Below are 25,605 nucleotides of genomic sequence, written 5' to 3'. Positions count from 1 at the left end.
CACACCGGTCTCGCCTCAGGATACTTTAGCTGAAATCCAAAAGTGCCGTTCAGGCGCCCCAGACGATCTATGCCCTTGCAAATTGTGGAAAATGTAATCCCTTTCCCTGACGGGCGGGCTACTTCACATATGGAACACCTCTCTGGACACGGGCATCTCTCCTGATAAATGGAAACATGCGACACTTCTCCCTCTGAGTAAAAAACCAAATAGTGACCCAGGAGACCTTAGCAACCTTGGACTTATCTCTCTGCTCCCCGCCCCATGAAAAATGTTGGAGAAGCTGGTCCAGCGCCAACTAACCACTTTTATTGAGCAGAATGGCGCTTTGCACGACACACAATCTGGTTTCCGGGTGGGATTCAGCACAGAGACCGCTCTCCTTGAGGTGGCAGAGTTGGTAAGATGGTCGTTGGATTCAGGGGCATCCGCACTGCTGGTGCTCCTGGATCTGTCTGCTGCATTCGACACTGTCAACTACACCATACTGATCCATAGACTACAAGATGTGGGCTTTGGTGGGAAAGTGCTGACCTGGTTGACATCCTATCTGAGCGGTCGTACTCAGAGAGTTGCCCTTCAACCATTTGAATCTAAACCAAAACAGCTCTGGTGCGGTGTCCCCCAGGGTTCAGCTTTGAGCCCTTTACTTTTTAATCTCTACCTAGCTCCACTGTTTTCCCTGATTGCCAACTGGGGAGTGAAAGCAATTTCCTACGCTGACGACACCCAGTTGGGAGCGGACGGTAGATGCCTTCAAGAACTTCAAAGGTTGTCTGCGAGACATAGCACTATGGATGAACTCAAATAAGTTAAAACTTAACGCTGGGAAGACAGAAGTTTTGTTCTTCGGTAAGGGCCCAGTGCCAGATTCAGATCTATGGTGGCCATCAGAAATGGGTCCACCACCATCCCCTGCCACATGTATCCGAAATTTAGGGGTGAGATGGGAGGCGGACATTTCTTTTTCAGCCCAAATACAGCAGGTCTCTGCAACTTGCTTTAGTAAACTAAAAAATCTCCAGAAAGTTTTACATTTCCTACCAGAAGATTGCCGTAAATCAGTAGTACATACCACAGTTACATCTAGGCTACACTACGCAAATGGCCTGTATCTTGGCCTCCCCAAATACGCCATTTGCCGCCTTCAGATGATACAGAATGCGGCTGCGAGACTGGTTCGTTGCATACCTTTTCGACTCCATGTCTCTCCGCATCTACAGGAGCTCCACTGGCTCCCAGTGGTGAAAATTATTAAATTCAAGGCCATGATGTTGGCCTACTGGGCCCTTAACGGAAAATGCCCTGGTTATCTGAAGGAAAGACTGTGTCTCTATAAGCAAAACCATGCGCTGAGATCCAATTCTCATAACTTGCTGCGTACCCCACGCTTTGCGAAAACATGCCTGGGCAGCAGAACATTCACAGTCAGAACTGCTTCACTGTGGAATGCCCTACTAGGGTCCCTGCGGCAGGCTAATTCAGAAACCTGTTTTAGAAAGGCCTTGAAGACGTGGCTCTTTAGGGCAGATTAATATGGGTTGTTAATACTGGAGCTCTTTCTGGACGCAATTACCTGCTGCTTCAGCGCCGGGACACACCTGTTTGGGGTAGCTGTCGCGCTTTATAAGCTCCAGTATTATTGTTATTAATATTATTTTAGCACGTACAAATATCCCAAACGTTTGCTACATACTTAAAATCCGTTCTTCCCAATATCGCTATGTCCTCACTATGATGACAAATGCTATGCTTGAAAGACAAAAACAAAACATACGGGGGAAAAATTTCTGAAACATTTTTGCAATTGCATCCATCCCTGATATCCACCTGTAGAATACAAGATTTAACGTAACCGTTTTTAAATAACAGTTTTACAATAGCTCCAAACAGGATTCTACGATGGCTAATCTGTTATGGGGTTGCAAGCTTCTTATCAGGGGCAATACATACAATAAAAAATATGGGTTGATAACAGCAATGGCTTGGGCCTATTTGGAAATGTTTTTTTTAATAATATGAATGAATTTTGTCTGTCCTTTTAATTACATCAGTGGTGTAGTTTTAAACCCAAAATGTATGTGCTTTTTTATGTGAAATGCACTTTTATGGCCAGAACGTGGCCGAATAAAGTTTCTATTGAATTGATCGCTCATCTATATTATCAGCAAAGTTGATGATCCCGCCTCAATATACACCCCAGTATTGTCTGGGCAAGCAGCTCGACTCTGCTTCATTGAATACATAGCCTTTTGAATATTAAATTTTTTATGGTCTCTAAAATAACATCATCCACTAGGGTTAATTTTTTACCAAGAATATTTATGCCATTATAGACCTTGAATAGATATCCTGTCCGTCTTGCAACTGGAAATACACATTTGGGTGCTAAGGGCATTAGACATCTTCATTTATTTACCAGCTGCCAACATTTCCAGGGATCACCAATATTAATAACCTCAAGTAAGAATGCACAGTTCCTGATAAAAGTTTGGCTCTTTTTTGCTTTACAACCCTTCCAAATTTTACCTCTTCTTTCTTGTATTCCACTTAATAGTTCTTGGTTAAAATTGATGTACCCTGCTCATCAGCTTCTTTAGTTCCTGACATTCCTCATCAAACCAGCCATTACCATTGCTTTTGGTAGATACTATTTGACTGGCATTATTACTATATACTGGGACTTGTATAACAGACATGCGCCTTCTTTAGAGTTTGGCAGATGGGATACTCTGTCCCAAATGTGGCGAATATCCAATCGGCCGCATTAAAAGTGGCATAGGCTATACTGCACTTGTAGTGTGGTTGACTAATTATCAGCCCCCTTTGAGGTGTAGTATATCATTGTCCAAATTCTAAATAAGGCCCAAAAGCATTCTCAAGCATCTCATAATACCATACAAATGACTCACCCTTCTAGATTCAAAGAAATTATTCCACAAATAATTAAGTTCAAGACAATTTAGTATTTATTTTCTCAGTGTATCTTGTATGTTTTTATTGAGGGTATATAACAGCCAACTCAGGAACTAATCGAGCTTTAATCACTTTATGTTACCTACATTTGACTCGTTCTTGTATCAACTCAAAGCTTCACAAAAACTTCAAAAAGCCAAATGTATAGTCAATTGGTTTTTCACTGCCCCCAGATAAATGTTTAAGCCACAGGGTACTCCACTTCAAAATGTCCAGTGTGAGCTACTCTGTGAATTTATAGTAAAAGATCATCCATCATTTGTCCAAGCTTGCTAGTACTACAGGAAAAATAATTTGCTGATGGTATAGTTAAAGCTTGCAGCAAATCTCCAGATACATACTGCAACTCACTGAGCTCTAATTTCATATTAAAATGTATGCCTATCAAAAAAAGCCCTTGTAGAATCCTACCAAGTCTTTTCAGATACTCAATGTTTTATATTAAGGTTTACTACAGTCAAGGGTTTGACTATCCTCCAATATGCATTCAGGGCAACTAAAGAAGCACTACCCAAAGGGTAAGTGTGAGAAGTTGGCCTGGTATATGCTGACCACTAATTAAAGTGGGCAGCTTGTACCAATCCAAACAACCCTTATTGATGATTAGGTTAAAGACAACCTTTATTGAAAGCTATCCTAGTGATAGCTATGGAGAGCAACCTTCAGGCTAAGTCTCGAATGAATGTAAAGCAGCTTGTTTTACCAGATCAGAACCTCCTGAATGACCAAATGAAAGGAGAACCACACAAGAGATATATAAAATATATGTATGTATTACTAAACTCCCTCTACTAACCTCTTTATGAGATTAGAGCACAAAGCACACAATATTAAATCACTAGAACAACAGTAAATAGCGCAATACACAGCGGGCTCCAGGGGGAGACCGAACCATATACTAAGAAAGTGGTATAACAACCACGACTTAACTAGACACAGTACCTAGAGCACGTAGAATCGCTGGGACCCCAAGGAACCACCCAAAGTAGGTACACAGGGGACCCACGGAGGACAGGTGCAGTGTGTGAACACAGGCGCGAGCTCCGTACAATCCTATGGGAAAGTCACGGTTGGAATTTTAAAGATTAAGGACACTTCAGAGAGGACTCTAAGCAAACCCTTTCAAACATAGAAGGTTCTAAGGCCAGCACCCTTGCGAGTACCGAGATACTCGTGTTACCTATCTAGAGGAGCCGGGTGCATAGGGGTCAAGTGATGTCGGAAACCTTCATCGTTTTCAATGGCGTGATGCTGAAAAATGCTGCTGCCGGGAAGATGAAAAGTGTCCGGTGGGATCCAAGCCTGGATCCGAGGTGAGAAGAATCTGAAAGCAGAGGGGACAGAGTTGGGTCACTTCAGGGTGACCAGAGGCACGATAGATGAATGCTCACCGATTTCGGGTGCTTCAGGTGAGATGATGCAATGCTTGACTCTGCAGCCACGGGGACCAGGAGACGTCGATGATAACCAAAGTCTGGAGTTGTGCTGTCCCACAAAGGATGTCAAGTGCTGGGAGGTCAGTGTCTGGATTGAACACCAACAAGCCTTGGCAACTGCAACCCATGCGGGCAGAGTAAATAAGCTTCGGTGAGGACCAGCAAGGTCCTGGAGACTCTCCAAGCAATGGAGAGTCAGGGCATGTCTGGAGCAACCAGGAAAGCCCACTGAAAGTCAAAATTACCTTTACAGTGACCCACAGGCCAATGAGCCAGGGATCGCGAAGGGACCTTGAGCTGATTCACACTATCACGGAAAACGGATGTATGACGTTACAACGCATACTTTTACAATGCATGCACTTACAACGCAATTTTTACAACGCAACATCCACTACAACGCATTCCATTACATCGCAGGACACTACAACGCATTTTAAAAAACTACCTTTACAACGCATTCCATTGCATCGCATACTACCTTTACAACGCATACCATTACAACGCATAATGTTACATTGCATTTAAGGTAAGTATTGGATAGTATAGGGGTAAAAATTACTATTCTTACTCCAGGGGGTGCAACAGTAGGGTAAGTGTTGGATAGTATAGGGGTAAAAATTACTATTCTAACTCCAGGGGGTGCAACAGTAGGGTAAGTGTTGGATAGTATAGGGGTAAAAATTACTATTCTAACTCCAGGGGGTGCAACAGTAGGGTAAGTGTTGGATAGTACAGGGGTAAAAATTACTATTCTAACTCCAGGGGGTGCAACAGTAGGGTAAGTGTTGGATAGTGTAGGGGTTAAAAATTAATATTCTAACTCCAATCATATGCATTGTAATGGTATGTGTTGTAATACCTGCGTTGTAGTGACATGCGATGTAGTGTCTGCGTTGTAATGGTATGCGTTGTAATGGTATGCGTTGTAGTGTCATGCGTTGTAAAGGATGTTCCGTTGTAATGCCTGCGTTGTAAGTGTAGTGCGATGTAATAGTTGCGTTGTAAAGGTTGTTTCCCACGGAAAACTCATGGAGTGTAGGCAGGAAATCTTCAGAGGAATTAAGCCTCGGGGTCAGGACTACAAGTAGCCCAAAGTACAGCCTCAGGGATTGCCGAAAAGCATATGCTGTTGCAAAAGTACATGGTGCACAGGTGCTCGGGTTGCACAGTCCCCACGAGGGATATGGGTCTCTGGATTGCTGAGAGAACTGATCAACCTCGGGGACGCTCAGGAACCTACCTCCTGTGTTGCAGAAATCTTTAGAGTCCTCAGGAGCTCGGGAGATGCAAACCGGTCAGATGCCTTTTAAGGTGCCTGCCTTGCAGGGGAGTAAATCCTTTGCTCCAAGGGAGATTCTTCAGTCATCCAGCGTAGTGTAGATCGTCGAAGTACTTGGTTTCTGTAGCAGAGTTTAGTCCAGGTAAAATCTAAAGTCCTGTAGTCAGGGGTTCCTACTTTATACCCAAGGAAGGGGTGGGACAAACTCTGGGGACGCACCTATGGAAGGGTCAGGACAGAGGGGTGGCTACACCCTAGTCCTTTGTCCAGTTTCGCGCCAGAGCAGGAGCAAATGACTCCTGCAACCGGTTTGAACTGGACTATGCACAGGGACACCAAATGTGTCCCCAGTGAAGACTTCAAACACTCTCAAAGTGCACCCACCCAGTCCCAATACACTAAATCCTGTCTGGGAGGTGGCCACACCTCCCTGTGACAGAAAACCTATTGTCAAGCCTTCCCCTGCTCGAGCTTGGCTCAGCAGCAGGAGGGCAGACTCGTGTCTGTGGCTGGCAGCATCCATTTTGTGATACCCAGGTCGAGAAAGCTGGTACTGGGTAGTCCGGTTTGTGTCACATAAGTCCCTCTAGAAGGGTGGAATCATACCTTCCACACCAGGTTTGCCATCAAGCACCACTGACACCCTGTTTAACGTCCGGCTTTGGCCTCTCCCCTGACTACCTAGTTTCCCCCCCCAAGATACCTGAGGCCCTGTTTTTGTGTAATTGTAAATATAATTTGTACATACGTGTCCTCTAACCATCATATTTCCAGCACTGTGTGAATACTAGGTGATGCTTAACCTTTGAATAACTCTATGACCCTTGTAAAGCGCTCTGATACCCTAACAGGTCAAGTTCGCGCTCTATAAAACACTAAATAAATAAATAAAAAAGTTACTTACTGGTGTGGAGGTATGATTCCAAGGTGTTTGACACCAAACACGACATGTTTCTAAGCAGCTGTTTTAAAGTTAGCATTTATCGCGAGGTTATAATGCACTTAAATATATATGGTTGGCTGCATCACAAACAACCCCGGAGAATAGGTTCTGAAGGCTGCAGAGGGGTACTGCTCATGCAGGTGCACCCTCTCACATAAAACCCAGCACCCTGCATTCAGGATTCATAAGGCCTGCCATAGGGGTGACTGATAGGTTTACGTGCAGTGATTTAGAATAGATAGTGAACTTATATCTAAGTAAGGGGTGCATGCACCACCTTACACAGGCAGCAGTAGCAGACCTGTGGTGTCAGTTTGAATGGTCTCTCAGGGGTAGCATAATACATGCTGCAGCCCCTGGGAGGCCTCTGAGGTACCTATGCTCTGGGTACATAGTATACCATATACTAGGGACTGATAAGGGTACCCCAGAATCCAATCTGGAGTGTACCTAAAGTACATGCAATCAATTTAAAGGAGAATGCAGCTAGACTGGGGTCCTGAATAGTAGGATCCCAGTCGGAGTAAGTCGAAAACAGTGATACATCAGCAAAAAGTGGGGGTAACCATAGGAAGCAGATCGTACTCTCCTACACAACCCCCCCAAACGTCAGAATATTAAACTAACCTTGACCAGTTGAGTCTTCATGTTCTAAGTGGAAATATCTGGAGAGTCCATCTGCATTGGCATGGTTACTCCCAGGTCTATGTTCCACTGTATAGTCCATCCCCTGTAGGGAAATGGACCACCTCAAAAGTTTGGGGTTTTCACCCTTCATCTGTTTTAGCCATAAGAGGTGCTTATGGTCGGTCTGAACAATGAAGTGAGTGCCAAACAAGTATGGCCTCAGCCTTCTTCAAGGCCCAAACCACAGCAAAGGCTTCCCTCTCAATAGCTGACCAACGTTTCTCTCTGGGGGTCAGCCTTCTGCTAATAAAAGCTACTGGCTGATCCTGACCCTCTTCATTCAGTTGTGATAACACAGCTCCTACCCCAACTCAGATGCATCTGTTTGAACAATGAATTGTTTGGAATAGTCAGGACTTTGCAGAATGGGAGCAGTGCACAGGGCCTGCTTCAGGTCATCAAATGCCTTTTGACAACTAACTGTCCATTGAACTTTTTTAGGCATTCTTTTGGAGGTTAAGTCATTCAAAGGGGTCACTATGGATCCATATCCGTTGACAAACCTCCTATAGTACCCAGTCAGGCCCAAGAAAGTTCTGACCTGAGTCTGGGTGGTTGGAGCAACCCAGTCCATGATGGTTCAACCTAACCTCCACCCACAAGGTGGTCTAGGTATACGACCTGACTATGCCCTATCTGGCACTTGGTGGCCTTGATAGTGAGGCCTGCTTTCTGCAGGGCCTCCAAAACATTTCTCAGGTCAACCAGATGATCCTCACAGGTGGAGCTAAAGAGAGCAATATCATCTAGATACGCTGCACTATAGGCTTCCAGACCTGTAAGGACTTTATTCACCAACCTTTGAAAAGTAGCAGGTGCATTCTTCAAACCAAAGGGCATCATCACAAATTGGTAGTGCCCACCAGGGGTTGCGAAAGTTGTTTTTGGCTTTGCATCCTCAGCTAATCTGATTTGCAAGTAGCCAGCTATCAGGTCAAATGTGCTCAGAAACTTGGCTGAGGCCAAAGTATCTATAAGCTCATCTAGTCCTAGTGACTGCATTGAGACCCCTGTAGTCAACACAGAACCCCATCTCTCTCTTGTCATTCTGGGTGTGAGGTTTTGGTATCAAGACTACTGGACTAGCCCAAGGGCTATTTGAGGGCTCAATCACTCCCAGGTCCAATATTTTCTGGACTTCAGTCCCGATGCAGTCCCTGACATGGTCAGGTTGCCTGTAAATCTTATTTTTAACAGGCAGACTGTCACCTGTGTCCACTTCATGAGTGCACCAGGTAGTCTGACTTGGAGTCAGTGAGAACATATGTCTAAACTGATTCAGAACTTTTCTGCAATCAGTTTGCTGCTGGTCAGTGAGGCTGCCTGCCAAGGCTACACCATCAACTGAACCATCATCAGGGTTCTGTGAGAGCAGGTCAGGGAGTGGATCACTCTCTTCCTCCTGTCCCTCACCAGTAGCCATGAGCAAGCCCATGTCTGCCCTGTCAACATATGGTTTGAGCCTGTTCACATGGAGGACCCTATGGGGGCTCCTGGGAGTTCCAAGATCCACCAGGTAGGTAACGTCTCCCTTTTGCTCAACAATTGTATGAGGGCCACTCCACTTGTCATGGAGGGCTGCTGGGGCCACAGGCTCCAACACCTATACTTTCTGTCCTGGCTGATAAACAGTCAACACAACCTTTTGGTCATGCCAGGCCTTTTGCAATTCCTGGCTAGCCTCAAGATTTTTGGATGCCTTCTTCATGTACTCAGCAATCCTGGAGCGGAGACCAAGTACATAGTCCACAATATCCTGTTTAGGGGATTTGAGAGGTAACTCCCATCCCTCTTTCACGAGACATAAAGGACCCCTAACTGGATGTCCAAACAGAAGTTTAAAAGGAATGTAACCAACCCCCTTTTGAGGAACCTCTCTGTAGGCAAAGAGAAGGCAGGGCAAAAGTATTTCCCATCTATGCCTGAGTTTTTCAGGGAGACCTTTAATCATGCCTTTGAGGGTTTTGTTGAACCTTTCAACTAACCCATTGCATTGTGGGTGATTAGGGGTAGTAAATTTGTTATTATTTGATAAACGCATTTTTATTGATTTGCAGAAAGAATACACCAGCCATTCAGCACTACACCATGAAAATCTAGGATTACATAAAATAATTTGCGCTACCCAGTTTACAGACACAATTAAAAACATAATTAACTGAAATTGGACAATTCCATTATGACTAACCCCCCCCAACCATTTCCCCCAGACTCTGCGATATTTCTTGGGACACCCACGTGCCTCATACATAACTTTCTCCTGTGTGGCCCACTAGTCCACCCCGGTCCGTCATCGCCCTAAACTCGGGGGTTCAGGACATTTTCAGGAGGCCGCAATGTCTTTTTTGGCAACCACCATAGCTTTAGTAAAAAACACCTTCTCATTCCGAGACCCATCCAACCCATCAGTGATGCCCAGGATCATGTGTTTTGGTTCGTGGGGGACCTTCCACCCTAAGTTTTCAGTGAGTTCTACCTCGATTTCCCTCCAGAACCGTGCCAGGTGGGGGCAGGCCCATACCATATGGAGGAAGTCAGCTGGGTCGTGACCACACCTAGCACAAGCTGAGGTCGGACTGAACCCTGCCCAATGGAGGCGCACCGGGCTGAGGTATGCGGTATGTAATTAATAGAGCTGCACCAGGCGCAGCCTAGCGGATGCGGTGACCATTCTGGGGGCCATAAGGCTTCATGCCAGCCCTCCTCCTCCAAGGGGTCCATGCAGTCCTCCCACTGAGCCCGCAGTCGGTCTAGGGAATTTGGGGTATTGTTGATCAGTGTACGCTAAATGTGGGAGATTCCACCCTTCCCCAGGTCCCCAAACATAATCTGAGCCTTAGGCGGGCTGTGATCAGCGAGCCGTGTACCTGTTGTAAGGTGCGTGTGGAGGGCGTGTCGCAGTTGCAGCTACCTATAGAATTGTGATTGGTATAGTGAGTACCTGTTCTGGAGGTCGCCGTAAGGAACGCATGTGGTCCCCCACCCATACATCGCCTAATTGCGAAATACCTATAAGGTCCCTAGCCCTGAAGCCCTGCAGCTCATTAACCTCTTTGAGCCAGGTCCCCTGCCAAAAGGGTGTACACTGGGTCAGTCTTTGTGTCCATTTGGTGTGCCACAGTGCAGCCCGCCAGGCCAGTTACACAGAGCGCGTCACCTCTGGTAGACAAGAAGGAATAGGGGCCCCATACAACATGGACTGAACCCTGGCGAGGCCCAATTCCCCCAATTCGAGCCTGTCTGACCATCTCCCGTTGAACCAGTCGTGTATGGAGAGAAGTCACGTGGCGAGGTTGTATAAAAAAAGGTGAGTCATTCCTAGACCCCCATCAAATGAAGGGATCCTGCAGATATTTAGCACCAGTCGGGACCTACCTCTCCGCCACAGGAACTTGACCATGCTATCCAGGTCGCGGAACCAGGCCCTGGGGAAACACATGGGGGTGTTTTGAAGAACGTAGAGGAAGCGGGGAAGCACCATCATTTTAAAGCGAGCCACCCTCCCCATGAGGCTCAGGGGCAGTGACTGCCACTTCTGGAGGTCCGCCTTGGCCTGTTTCACCAGGGGAGTGACGTTGAGGGCCCAGCTCAGCTCGGAGAGTAAGGTCATCCATATCCCCATGTATTTGAAGGATTGACGGCGAAGAGGTATATCAGATTGCCTATCGAAGCATTCCCGGGATAGGTGGAGGGGAACCAGAACCGATTTGTCAGGTTTCAACCGGAGGCCAGAGGCCCATTCGAAAGAATGCAGAATGCGGAGACAGTGTGGGCCTGACTGGGCGGGGTCTGCTAAATAGATGAGGACGTCGTCCGCATATAGGGCAATTTTGTCTGGCTCGATGTTGGGCCATTCCCATCCCCGCACGTGTTCACAGGACCGCATCAGGGACACCAAGGGTTCCATCACCAAAGCGAAGAGCAGGGGGGAATGGGGAAAACCCTGCCTCGGTCCCCAGAAAACGAGAAGGGTTCCAACAGAACCCCGTTCACCAGGACACGAGCCCGTGGGAGGACGTAAAGAACCTTGACCATGGCCCGAAAGTGGGGACCGAGTCCCATCTCGTCCATGACATCCTCAAGAAACCCCCAATCCACCGATTAAAGGCCTTCTCAAAGTCTACAAGAAGATTTGTCAGATATGGGGTGAGGAGAATACGGTGGGCCAAGGCAGATTGCAGTCTACGGAGACAATGCCGGGTGCCGCGTATGGGCATAAACCTGCATTGGTCGGGGTGAACCAGCGTGGACAGGTGGGGTTTGAGCCGCTGGGTGAGGATTGTGGCAAACAGTTTAACCTCGGTATTAATGAGGGAGATAGGTGGTAGTCGGCACATCGTGACGAGGGCGGCTGGGATTTAGGAAGAACCACAATGGTGGCCATGTCCATCTCCTGAGGGAAAGAGCCCTTTTCCACAGCTTCCCGATACAGTTCTGCAAGGTGGGGGACATGAGTGTCCTGATAGTGCACGTAATATTCTTGAGGGAGGCCGTCCGGACCCAGTGTCTTGCCGGAGGAAAAAAGGGCAATCGCTTGCCCGATCTCCTCACAGGTGATGGGGCGATCTGGATCAGCTTGAGTAGCGGGGTCTACACTCGGAAGGCAGCCACCCCCGACCTCCAGTAGGTCATCGAGAGAAAGGGTTGGAGTTCTAGCCTCGTATAATTGGCGGTAGTAGGTGGCATAGGCACAGGCCATCTCCACTGGGGAACAGCACATCGAACCCTCCTGCGCCACTATCTCGGGAACTATACGGTTCGCCCTAGGGTATGAGGCAAGGTGGTGGAGGAGTAGACATTCTTATCACCCCAACCATATACCCTGGCCACGGAGGAGCGCCAAAGGAGTTTAGCCGCATCCAGCAACAACTGCTTGATCTCTCAGCGAAGCCGGGTAAGAAGTCTCGCATCAGAAGCGTCAAGGGCTCAGGCAGAGGCATGCTCAAGGCGCAGAGCCTGCGCCTCCCATGTAGTAATTTGCTCCAATTGGGCCTGTCGCTGGAGTTTGAGTTGGCCCTTGGTGACCCCTCTAATCGTGGCCTTGCCCGCCTCCCACAGAGTGCCCGGGGAGGAGACAGACCCTTCATTAGAAAGAAAGTAGTGTTTAAGTTCCCGCACCACCACCTTCCGAAACTCCCAGTCCTGAAAGAACCAGGAGTTTAACCTCCATGTTTGCTGGGCAAAGGCGGGGGGAGGACCCATGCGAATCATCACCGGGAATGGTCGGAGATGCCTCTTGGGAGGAGTGTGACATCCTGAACTAGGAGGCAGTCCGTCGATGGAACGAAGATGGCATCAATGCGTGCCTGTGTGTGGTGCAACGCCAAGGTGTGCCCCGAATGCCAAGTCCTGTTGTATCCATATCGCGCTAAAAAGGGGCATTGATTACCCATCAGGTGTGTTTCCTGTAACAGTAAAATGTCCACCCCTAGGTGTTGTGCATAGCGTAAGACAGCCATGTGCTTGAAACGATGCAAGAGGCCATTAACATTCCAGGACATGATGCACAGGGAAGTGCCTAATAAAGGTGTGTCAAGCATGATGGCGGGTGTGACACTGTGGCAGTGAACCCCAAAGGGGAGGTCTGGTAGCAAGGAAGGACATCAGAGGGCCCAGCGAGGTGTCCAAAGGGAAATCTACGTGTCCCACTGGGTGCAAGCCAGGGTGCCTTGTGAGTGCTGGTGCGACAAAACTAAAGAACCAAGAAAACAAAACTAAAGGAAAAACTCGGAACAACGGTCCCTCCCCCCCGTCCCCACCCCTACCCCCCACCCTACACTTCAAGAACTGAAGCATCTGTCGCCCTAACAATGAACAACCAAACTAAAACGCTTGGGAATGGGAAAGCGTGGAGGGTCCCTCCTCATGGCAGGATGTGCATAAACGAGTCCATCAGGAAGAAAAGGAATACTTTGAGTCTGAGCATGGCCTCCGGCTGCGGAGCCAAGCCAGGCAGGCAGAGATTAGTTCAAACAGGGTCTTTCAGGAGCATCGGGCTACGTGAAAGGTCCGTGTCCGGGAGATCAGACAAAGAGGGCACGGGCGAAGCACCTCCGCGCTCCAGGTGGCCAGATGAGCCAGAGCGCCTGCCGGCTGAGGATCCATCAGAGAGCAGTATTGGTTGTCGGGAGTGGCCCGGCAGGGAGTCTAACCGGGATCGTCTCTGCCCGCGGCGCCTGCGGGAGTGGTTGCGTTGAGGCTGGGGAGCAAAAGGTGTGGGTGGGACAGGCCCACCATCCTCCCCCCCAGGAGTGGAGATTGGTCAGCAATGCACAGGGGACGCTCCTCCGTCGCCCAGGTCTCTGTAGGAGTGTCAAAGAACAAGGTCCTGTTAGCGAACACCCCTCGCAGGCATGCCGGGAAAAGGAGCCGATACTGGATGTTGAGTGCCCTCAGTTTTTGTTTAACTTCACCAAAGTAGTGGTGCTGACCCTGGACCTCACAAGTATAATCCGGGAAAATCATGATTGTGCGTTTTTTGTAATGGAGCCGCTGCTGTTTGCAGGCTTCAGACAGGATGTCATCACGATCCTTGAAATTAAGGACCCGCATTATGGCTGGTGGGGGGCTGTGCCCGTTGGTGGTTTAGGGGCAAGGGCCCGCTCAATCTTAAACCATGGAGAAAGAGAGCCCTCAGGGACCCACGATCTTAGCCACTTTTCCAGGAAGTCCACCATGCGGCCCTGCTCCACCACCTCCGGGAAGACCACCAGGTGGAGATTCTTAGCCACTTTTCCAGGAAGTCCACCGTGCGACCCTGCTCCACCCCCTCCGGGAAGACCACCAGGCGGAGATTGTTGCGTCGGGACCTATTTTCTGCATCCTCCACCCGGCGGTGCAACTCCTGAGTGTGCAACTGGAGATGGGCCACCTGTCCCTTGAGTTGCTGGACGTCATCCTCCACAGTGGAGATTCGGGTTTCAGTCTCCTTGATCCGGGCTGTGGTGTTTCGGAGGTCCTTCCGGATGAGAGCCATGTCCACTTCCACCTCTGCGATCTTACCTTCAACCGAGGTTTGTGAGGCATGGATGGCTTGTAAAATAGTGGACAAGTCCGCGGGTGGCAGGAGTTTTTGCCGATCTGTCCGTTCTGCCCATGGTGGCACTCCGAGGAGCTGCGGAGTCCCGGAATCCCCACAGGTGGACCATGCAGCAGGGGACCGGCAGATCCCTTTGGATGGGCCGAGATCATGCAGGGGGAGCAGCCAGCGCAAAGGTGTGGCCCAGAGCAATTCGCCGCCGCCCGATATGTGCGGCCGACTCCGCTACTCCAGACAAGATTGCCCTCCAGGAGCAAGGGAGGGGATGGGGGAAAAGGAAGTAGACAGTCCAGAACCAGGGCCGCAGGTAGGCCCTCACCCTCCTGGGCCACAGAGCGCTCCGCCAGGGCAGCAGTAAGAGAATCAGCAGGCAGCTTCACCCCTTTTAGACTGCAACTCCAGTGGACGATGGTGCGGAGAGGAGGGCAGATCCAGAACCACAGCCAAACTGGAGGGATCCAGGGACACAGTGGAGGCCCTCACACGCAGCTGGGCGCTGCTCGACGTGTGCAGCCGAAAGCCCCTATTGGCGAGGTCCCCAGTCACTGAAGTGGCCAGAGGCGAACCAGGATGTAGGGCACGGCCAGGGAAGGTTCCCACCCGCACCCACTCCAGCACAGTCCCCAGATCAAAGGCAGCAGTCCGGGGGCCAAGGAAGTGGATGATGGGCCCAGTCACGGGCCTCCTGCTGCTTGAGTGATGCGGCCGAGGGTCCTCTCCCGGCTATTCAAAGCCCAGGGACCGCCACGTGGCCCGGAGTGTCGCCTCAAGGTGTCCACAGTATCCAGGGCAGCCAGTTCAGGTATCATCTGGCCCAGGGGGGGAAGGGGAGATCCAACCGGGCCAGACGAAGACTCTCACCCGCTCTGCAGCTGTCCACACCACGATCTTGGGGTCTTCAGAGGTTCCCCTCAGTGCACAGGTGATGGAAGCCTTGATCTTCAGCACCCGCTGCCATATGCGGCAGCTGATGTCGTGGCCACGCCGCTGGGGAGAGGCCCCGGGGCACGAGCAGACCCACGCCGCTGAAACAGGCTGCCGGAGCGCCACACACCAGGCCCACCACCTCCAGCGCTGGCGGTGGAGACCAGGAGGTAGGGAGAGGGACCCGAGCGCCACCCAGGGCCAGCATCCACTCCCCAGCAAGGTTCACAGCCGAGAAGCCTCCCGCCCGCACAGAGGACCAGACTCAGGGCCGGGCAGAACACTTCAAGGGCAGCCAGCGCCACGATCAGCAGAAGGTAGCCGCCATCTTGTCTTTGAGGCACGGCAGGCCGGTCCACAGCAGCGGAACGATGAGGTGAAAGCTCTGCACTTACAGGGGCACAGCCAAGGATACTGCGCTGGGTGAGCAGCAAGTTTCAGGGCAGGATGGCTCGTTTAGGGTAAAGATTATGGGCGGATGGGGGATGGGTCCGGGAGCACTCTCAAAGTTCATCCACCATCTTGGCTCGGCAAGCCACGCCCTTGGTAAATTTGTAGTTTACTCCACACTCCCTCCCCATAGCAGTCAAGTAACTAGACATGAAGTTTGTATCCCTGTCTGATACTACCTCCTTAGGAAAACCCACCTTGGAAAAGATTCCCAGGAGGGCTCTAGCCACAACAGGAGCTGTGGTAGTTCTAAGGGGAATTGCCTCTGGATAACTAGTGGCATGGTCCACCACCACAAGTACAAATCTGTGTCCAGATGCAGTTTGAGGATCCATTGGACCAACAATGTCAATCCCAACCCTCTCAAAGAGAACCCCCACCACAGGTAGTGGTATCAGGGGTGCCTTTGTAGTACCACCTGCCTTACCACTGGCTTGACAGGTGATACAGGAGCGACAAAACTCCTTTGTGTCCTCTGACATGTGTGGCCAATGAAAGTGAGGGACAAGCCTGTCCCAAGTCTTATTTTGCCTTAGGTGACCTGCTAGTGGGATATCATGTGCCAGTGTCAATAGGAAGCCCCTAAACTTCAGAGGTATAACCAACCTCCTAGTAGCACCAGGCTTGGGGTCTCTACTCTCTGAGTATAAGAATCCATCATCCCAGTAGATCCTATGGGACCCACTGGCACTCCCAGCAGCCTCAGCAGCAGCTTGCTGTCTGAGGGGTTCAAGAGAGGGGCAACTCAGCTGCTCTCAGATCTGCCCTGGAAGGGCCCCTTGTCCCCAGGAACTCAACCTGATCAAGCTCAAGTTCCTCTGAGACAGTTCCTTCTTCGGGATTAAGATCATCTCCCTCAAGAGATTGAGCTGTACTCTGAGGCAGGGGGGAAGACACTGTCTTACCCGTACTGCTCCTTCTCTTGGAAGGAACCTGGTCCATTATTCCAGGATCCAGGGCCTGTTTAGTAGAAGACATTTTTGCTTGTGACCTAGTCATAGCAAACCCATCTGCAGGGATACCCAACATTTCTGCATGTGTCCTGAGTTCCACCTCAGCCAAAGCTGAAGTTTCCAAATCATTGCCCAATAAGCATTCAACAGGGAGGTCTGCACTTACCACAACCTTCTTAGGGCCAGTTACCCCTCCCCAACTCTAACAACTGCCAAGGAATGGTCTGTCCTGATATTGCTTGCATTGGTAACTTGGTACATCTCACCAAGTATAATTTGCTCAGGGGACACAAGATCTTTTGTCACCATTGTGACACTTGCACCTGTGTCCCTGAATGCCAAGGCCTCCTTTCCATTGATTAAAGGCTGCTGTCTGTATTTGCCCAGATTACTGGGACTGAAAAATAAGGAGGCCATATCCATGCCCCCATCACAGACCAACACAGCCTGAGTTGGAACTCTGACTAGGCCAGAGTCCATCCCAGATCCCAGGGTTAACCCTACTACACCCTTATTCTGTGTACCACCACTTTGAGCTGAACTAGGGGGAACAGTTTCCTTAGGGGCAGTGGTGGCTAGAGTTGAGTCCTTGGACTTTGAACAGTCATTTGTCTGTTTACAGATATGACACCATGGTTTCTTCTTCCCTTTATTCTTGTTTGATTGTGACTCCCCACCAGATGAAGATTTTTGGGGCCCTTGAGAAGACTTCTGGTCTTTACCCTTCTCCCCACCCTTATCTGAGGTTTTAGAATCTTGCTTCTTGGAGTCACCACCTTGGTTCTGAACTTTCTGCCTCACCCTGGTTCTGACCCATTTTTCTGCCTTCTAGCCCAATTCTTGGGGAGAGGTCAGATAAGAGTCCACCAGGTACTGATGCAACCGCTGATTTTTACAATTATTAAGGATCTTCACCCTCATAATTAAATTGTACAATCATTTAAAATCACATACTTTACTGCCAAGTAACCAACCTTCCAGGGCCTTAGTAGCACAATCTACAAAGTCAACCCAGTCCTGAGTCTGTGCCTTCTGGGTGTCTCTGAACTTAATCCTATATTGTTCAGTGGTTAAGCCAAACCCATCAATGAGAGCACTCTTCTAGACTGTGTAATTATCAGCATCCTCTTCTATAACAGTGAGGAGCTTATCTCTACCTTTGTCAGCAAAGGAGAGCCACAAGATAGCTGCCCACTGCTCTTAAGGGACCCTCTGTACTTTACAGGCCCTCTCTAGGGCAGTTATCCATTTCTGGATGTCATCCCCACTCTGGTAGGGAGGGACTATCTTGCTCAAGTTCCAATGGTCATGAGTATGTTCTCTATCTCTAGGGACATGGTTGCTGCCACCATGGGGCTCTAGCCCCAACCTTCTGGAAGCTCTCTGGAGCTCTAGGGATTCCTTGTCTAAGGCCAATTGTTCCCTCTTGATTCTGAGTTTGGTCCTCTCATACTCAAGTAACTGACACTTCTTCTCATAAGAGGAGTCCCTTTTATGAAAAGTAGAGGTCCCTACAGAAGTACCAGAATGATTAGATTCCTGAGAAGGAGATCTTGATCTTCTTGGTAAACTGTTTACTCTTCCTGGTGGAGTAAATAGAAGGCCACTGGGGCATTCTCCCCCACTTGAAGGAAGTGACGGATTGTCAAGGTTAGAATCATCTTGATCCTCCTGGTCAGCATTTGAGTCCATCTCATAGAAGTGTTCACTTCCTGGTCTTTCCTCATCTGCTGCCCCACCCAACTTGCTTGCATCATCAGACCCTGGGTCTTTCTGAGGTCATCTAAAAGCAAAGTCTCTATGAGACGTTGAGTGCTTGCATTTCTCCGTGTCCTCAGCTTTCTAGATGCACACATATTTCTCAATTCTTGAAATGAGAGATGGTCATACTTAGCTAGCAAGGAGCCACTGGCTTCTGGCCTAGAAGACATACTAGTGTTATGTGGTGTAGGCACCTACCTAACCTAGTGGGAGCTAAACTCTCTTGAGTTGGAGAAAGGGTGTGCTGGATCCTTGGCTACCCAACTCCAAGTTCAGTAGAACTTACTTATTCTAGTCTTGATTTATATGTACCTAATACCTTTAGTGGTTTTCAGTTAATCACTCAATAGGATTTATCTGGTAAAACAATAGCAAGCTTGAATCCCAACCGCTGCACACCAATGTGAGAAGTTGGCCTGGTATATGCTGACCATTAATTAAAGTGGGCACCTTGTACCAGTCCAAACAACCCCTATTGATGATTAGGTTAAAGACAACCTTTAGATAAAGCTATCCTAGTGGTAGCTATGGAGAGCAACCTTCAGGCTAAGTCTTGAAGGAATGTAAAGCATCTTGTTTTACCAGATCAGAACCTCAAATGAAAGGAGAACCACACAAGAGATATATACAATATATGTATTTATTACTAAACACTCTCTACTAACCTCTTTAGAGATTAGAGCACAAAGCACACAATATTAAATAACTAAAACGACAGTAAATAGCACAATACACAGCGGGCTCCAGGGGGAGACCGAACAACATACTAAGAAAGTTGAATAACAACCACGACTTAACTAGATGCAGTGCTTAGAGCACGTAGAATTGCTGGGAACCCAAGGAACCACCCAAAGTAGTGACACAGGGGACCCACGGAGGACGGGTGCAGTGTGTGAACACAGTCGCGAGCTCCGTACAATCCTATGGGAAAGTCGCAGTTGGAATTTTAAAGATTAAGGACAGTTCGGAGAGGACTTAAAGCAAACCCTTTCAAACGTAGAAGGTTCTAAGGCCAGCACCCTTGAGAGTACCGAGATACCCATGTAACCTATCCCAGAGAAGCCGGGTACATAGGGGTCAAGTGATGTCGGAAACCTTTGTCGTTTTCAATGGCGTAATTCGGAAAAGTGCTGCTGCAGGGAAGATGAAAAGTGTCCGTGGGATCCAAGCCTGGATCCGAGCTGAGAAGAACCTGAAAGCAGAGGGGACAGAGCCTGGGTCACTTCTTGGTGTACGATAGACAAATGCCCATCGATGTCGGGTGCTTCAGGTGAGATGATACGATGCTTGACTCTGCAACCACGGGGACCAGGAGATGTCGACGATGACCAAAGTTCGGAGGTGAGCTGTCCCACGAAGGATGTCGAGTGCTGGGGGGGTCAGTGTCCGGATTGAACACCAACAAGCTTTTGCAACTGCAACCCACGCAGGTAGAGTAAATAAGCTTTGGTGAGGACCAGCAAGGTCCTGGGGACTCTCCAAGCAATGGAGAGTCAGGGCACTTCTGGAGCAACCAGGAAAGCCCACTGAAAGTCAAAGTTACCTTCACAGGGACCCACAGGCCAACGGACCAAGGATCGCAAAGGGACCTCGAGCTGAATCACAAAATACCAGCTCGCGGAACACTCGTGGAATGTAGGCCGGAAATCTTCTGTGGAATTACTACTCGGGGTCAGGACTACAAGTAGCCCAAACCACAGCCTCAGGGATCGCCGAAAAGCATATGCTGCTGCAAACGTACACAGTGCACAGGGGTTTGTGTTGCACGGTCCCCATGAGAGATACGGGTCTCAGGATTGCTGAGAGAACTGATCGACCTCGGGACGCTCGGGAACCCACCTCCTGTGTTGCAGAAATCTTCGGAGTTCTCAGGAGCTCGGGAGATGCAAACCCGTCAGATGCGTTTAAGCTGCCTGCCTTGCAGGGGAGTAACTCCTTTACTCCAAGGGAGATTCTTCAGTCATCCAGCGTAGTGTAGATCGTCGAAGTACTTGGTTTCTGTAGCAGAGTTTAGTCCAGGTAAAAGCTAAAGTCCTGTAGTCAGGGGTTCCTAATTTATACCCAAGGAAGGGGTGGAACAAACTATGGGGACCCACCTATGGGAGGGTCAGAACAGAGGGGTGGCTACACCCATGTCCTTTGTCCAGTTTCGTGCCAGAGCAAGAGCAAATGGCTCCTGCAAACGGTTTGAACTGGACTATGCACAGGTACACCAAATGTGCCCCCACTGCAGACTTCAAACACTCTCAGAGTGCACCCACCCAGCCCCAATACACTAAATCCTGTCTGGGTGGTGGTCACCTGAGAAACCTATTGTCAAGCCTTCCCTTGCTCGAGCTTGGCTCAACAGCAGGAGGGCAGACTCGTGTCTGTAGCTAGCAGCATCCATTTTGTGATGCCCAGATCGAGAAAGCTGGTACCGGGTAGCTCGGTGTGTCACATAAGTCCCTCTAGAAGGGTGGAATCATACCTCCCACACCAGGTACTGGTGTGGGAGGTATGATTCCAAGGTGTTTGACACCAAACACAACATGTTTCTAAGCAGATGTTTTAAAGTTTATAATGCACTTAAATATATATGGTTGGCTGCATCACAAACAACCCCGGAAAATAGGTTCCGAAGGCTGCAGAGGGGCTCTGCTCATGCAGGTGCACCCTCTAATTTCTAATCATTCATTTCAGATCGTTTCATTTTCTTTTAATGATTGACCTCTTTTATTCAATCTGTCATATCACTCAACATTCTATCTATCTGAAAGGAATATAAACAAACAACACTCAAAGGAAAGAATGTACTTTTCTTTATATGGCATGTGCTTTCATTGTGAGCAATAATATGCTGTCCCCATAATAAACACCCACCCTAAGAACTGAGATCAAATCATTGCTGAATAGAAAGTTTTTTTGTTACTTGTCTTCCCCTTCTTGACTGAACAAACCTGGTTTGTTTCAGGTGGGGGGACTACTAAAGATGTTTCAAATTCGAGGCCTTTGCTTTGCTGTAACTATTTGGAATTGTAGCAAAACTACATTTAATTATCTGTAATTACACTAAAATCAAATCTGTCACTTTGAGATCTATTTTAGCGCAAAATGCGCCATCACATCAATTCATGGTGCAGGGATGCATTTAAACAAGGGCACCACAAACATCAACCCCCTGCACTCCATTCTTCAAAGTAAAGTTTTAGCAAAAATTGCTCATTTGTTGCACATTTTTATCATGAATGGCACACAATTAGGTGAAGTGGTGTAATAACACAATTTTTAGAATTTTGCATAACAAGCTTAATGAATATTTCCCGAAATTACATTAATTACGCCAGAATAATACAAATGTTGCCAAGGGGTGACCACCTACTTCAAGATCAGCATGGACAGTGGTTCTAGTGCTGTACTTTCATGTGATCATCTAATGCATTTTGCGAGGTCAGCAAGCACACTAGGCAGAAGGAGACCTTGAAAACTGCACACATTGAGATAGTAGAGAAAAGGTCAATGGAGGGTAAGCTAAAGGCAATAGCTAAAGACAAAGTTAAGGGCCAGTCATATCCAAAACACTGCACCAGCCAAAGTAGGACTGGGTCAGTACAGACTGTAGAGGTAGTGGCAGTATAAAAAAGATTTAAATGTGCAGTGTAAGTTCTCTGCAACAACAGTTGTTATGTCTACCTCTCTTGCCCTATAGTTCACAACCTGGCTACTCTGTTCCCTCACCTTTGTTATTTTCCTCCAGTCCCCTTGGTCCCATATCTCTGTGATCTCTGTGATTTGCTAAATTGATCTGTATCATGGTTTTGTAGCCCTACACTTGGGCTTCTTCTTTGTTGATGCTACAGTGGTGTTACCTTCTCCTTTGGATCTCAAGCAAGACTCTCAGTATGCTTGGGGACCAGTTACATCCTGCCTACAAGCTGCACCGAATAAGTCGAGATATCATTATTGTGAACATTCATGACCCTATCATATTCTGTTCCTATAATGTGTGTGCCCTCACCAATAGGCAGAATACAACCGACCCATGAACTTTTGACATGAGACACTGAGCCTAAGATAATCCAGGCTGGGTTTCTCTACAACCAACTTTCCAGGGGCGGCCGCTCCATTTGGGTGTCCGGACGCAGCCCCACTGCTTTCTCGCAGTGCAAGAAGCAGAAAATAAAATGGTATTTTAAATACCATTTAATTTCTGTTTCTCGCGCTGTGAGAAAGCAGGGTTATGCCTGGTTGGGGGCGGGTCGGGGAGGCGTGGCTTGCACCACTCTGAGTGCCCTGACTGTTTGGTCAGCCCTGGGGCCGACCAAAGCAGTTATGCGCACTCTACATTTTCTCTATGTAGGCTTCATGCAGCCTACATAGAGAAAATGGCCTCCCTACAGGCGCCCTGCTGGGCGCCGTCCGGGACTCCGCACCAATCACAACACTGCCATTGCAGCATTGTGATTGGCTTACAGGAGGGGAGGGAGCATGCCTGTTCCTTTCCAGTAGCAGAGGCGGCGTGGGATGCGGCCCAGAAGCAGAGGCGGCGCGGGACCCGACCTGATCAGGTAAGTTTTATTTATTTATTTATTTTGTTTTACCCCTCCCCCCGTGTATTACGAGCTGCGACTGCAACTTTCAGGAGTATGTCTCTCTCACTCCCCCTCCTTACCCCCTTTTGCCCTTACACATGGGTCCTCTTCACAGACTTTGTGATATTCATTGAGGGGGTGAGTGGACCCATGGGGTAGGAGGAGGGATTGAAATTGACATCTACAAAGCTTTCATAGCTGTGGTCATGACACATTCTTAGTGTTGTGGTCTTCCTTTGCTTCCAGTGAACTCATTAGACTAAAACACTTGAAAAACCAGGACTGAAGATGGTGTCCATAATGACCTGGATTGAAGTAGTCACCATAGTTTCAGGTCTGAAGAATATAACTCCTATAAGGAATCAAATGGTCCAAATATAAATACCCTATGATTGGTTTTAATTTATTAACTTTTTTCTTTCTCAATAATAATCAACCATTCCTTGTGTAAGAAGGGATCAGACTGTTTCTCAAAAGGAAACTTTTGATCACCTTTCCAAAAATTAGTTTTCCCTTTCCTGCTTTTTTCCTTCATATCTACCTTAAAGGTTTACTCCTTTATGTCCTCAAATGGCAGGGCACTATTCTAACTAGAGACCTTCTGAGGCTTTTTTTTTTTTTTTTAGAAAATTAGCAACTTCATTACTTTTAGCATTTTAAGAAACCTTTTTTGGAAGGGCATTAGAGGCCTCCTTAGTTTAAATGTTACCCTTATTAAAACACCTTAGATCAAAATGTTGCACTCATGGTGTTCTTCATAACAATGTGATAATGTAACATTATCTATGTACTGCACTTTATAACTTTTGAGGGCCATCAAAAAATAGAAACAATCCCTTTATCAACCAACAGCTAGGGTCCTCCACATGGCATAATCTTCAGCCTTCTTTCTTGTGGTAAAATATTCCCCACTTCCACAATGCAAGACCCTTCTGTAGTAATCTGCTTGTTAAGTAATGCACCTTCCCTGCCCTTGTTCTCTGCCTGATGCTCTAACAATGTGATGTCATTTGGAATGTGAGGAATGTTTGTACTGGGAGGTTACTGTGTGTGGTAGTTTATAGGGAGGTGGATTCCCCCTTTGAGAGGTTACTGCATGTGTATGGTTTATAGGGAGGTGGATTCCCCTTTACAATGATTTGGGAGGTTACTGTGGTGTGTGGTTTATAGGGAGGTGGATTCCCCCTTGACAATATTATTACTGCATTACTATTATTATTATTATTACATTGTTTTATAAAGTTACTGGTACTGCATGGGAATGCAGTGTAGTGAAGATTGTTATCTACATATGTACAATGCTAAGTTAGCACAACCGCGTTAGATGTTAGAAAGCCATCTTGCCGCTTTTGCTGCTTTTGCACACGACACTGTAGTCACATGTTATTAAATTGAGAAATGCTTGCTCGACTTTGCTTCACATGAGAACTGTCTGTTGTTCACATCCCAAACAGTGAGCTGCGACCTTGGTCTGTACACAGTGTAAAGAAACAGTCTGGGTCGCTAGACGGTGCATGTTGATGAGTTCAGGTTGATCGGCCCACTAGTTTAGCCATAACACACACGCAGCTGCAAATACCTGAAAGTCGAGTGCTTTTAATATTGCAGTGTTACATGTTTTCATGACATTCGGAAGAAGAGCTTTCCCAGGAGCAGAGCATAGCTGATCCTGTGATGTGAACTCACTGAGCTGATCTTTATGGTATGGGGTTCCCCATTCAAGCCTAGAGACCTTTTACTAGTCTAATAATAATACTATTAGTTTGCTAGAGAAAGGAAGGTGGCTTATATCCACTGTCATTTTAGTATGATTACTCCTTTCATTTTCTATGGTATTGTAACTATGCTGATGGTTTTGATTTTAATCGTTTGTCTGCTTATGTTAGCCAAACTGCTGCATCTTAGGACACGAGGTTTATAAAATAAACTCTTTAAACTTTTACAGTGTCTCTGTTTATTCTGTTGTGGACTAGTATGAGAATAATTACGAAAAGGTATTTCTGATTCCCACCATTGCTGAGAAATATACTAAGTTGCTTGTTCTGGGTTGTCTATACATTGGGACCGCCGAGCTAAACCTCGGATAACGAATGGGACACTGATGCTGGCCGGATAAGGGGTTCTGGGTTCTGAGGTGAGTTTTTGGTACACCACAATTCACTGAGGGCCTGGATTCCTGCGCATAGTTCTGTGCATAAGCAGAATCCCTGCAACATGGCGCACCTAACGTTTGGTCTATTGATTTGAAACGCCTTAGTAGTGCTTGTATTAGTCCACAACACCCTCACTCTGGTTTCCGGATAACGAGAGTGACGGTTTAACCTACCTGTGTTTCTACTAATAGGTTCATTCAAGCTTGATCATTAAAAAGGTTATTTTTTCTGAACCCTAGTGCTACAGTTGATATCGTTGATACTCTTTAGTGTGTCCTGATGGCGGTTGACATAGCTTTGCATAGCTGTGCATCTCTGCGCCGTCATTTGACGACGTATGGGGTGCCGGATGATGGGATGGCTGTAATTTTTGTGGTCAGCGCTGATGCGTCATACCCGTGTGAGTTGTTTTACTCATGGGTGACTTTTC

This window comes from Triturus cristatus, chromosome 7 (assembly GCF_964204655.1).
Source record: "Triturus cristatus chromosome 7, aTriCri1.1, whole genome shotgun sequence".
In the NCBI taxonomy this organism is placed as follows: Eukaryota; Metazoa; Chordata; class Amphibia; order Caudata; family Salamandridae; genus Triturus; species Triturus cristatus.
This window is presented reverse-complemented; position numbering follows the sequence as displayed.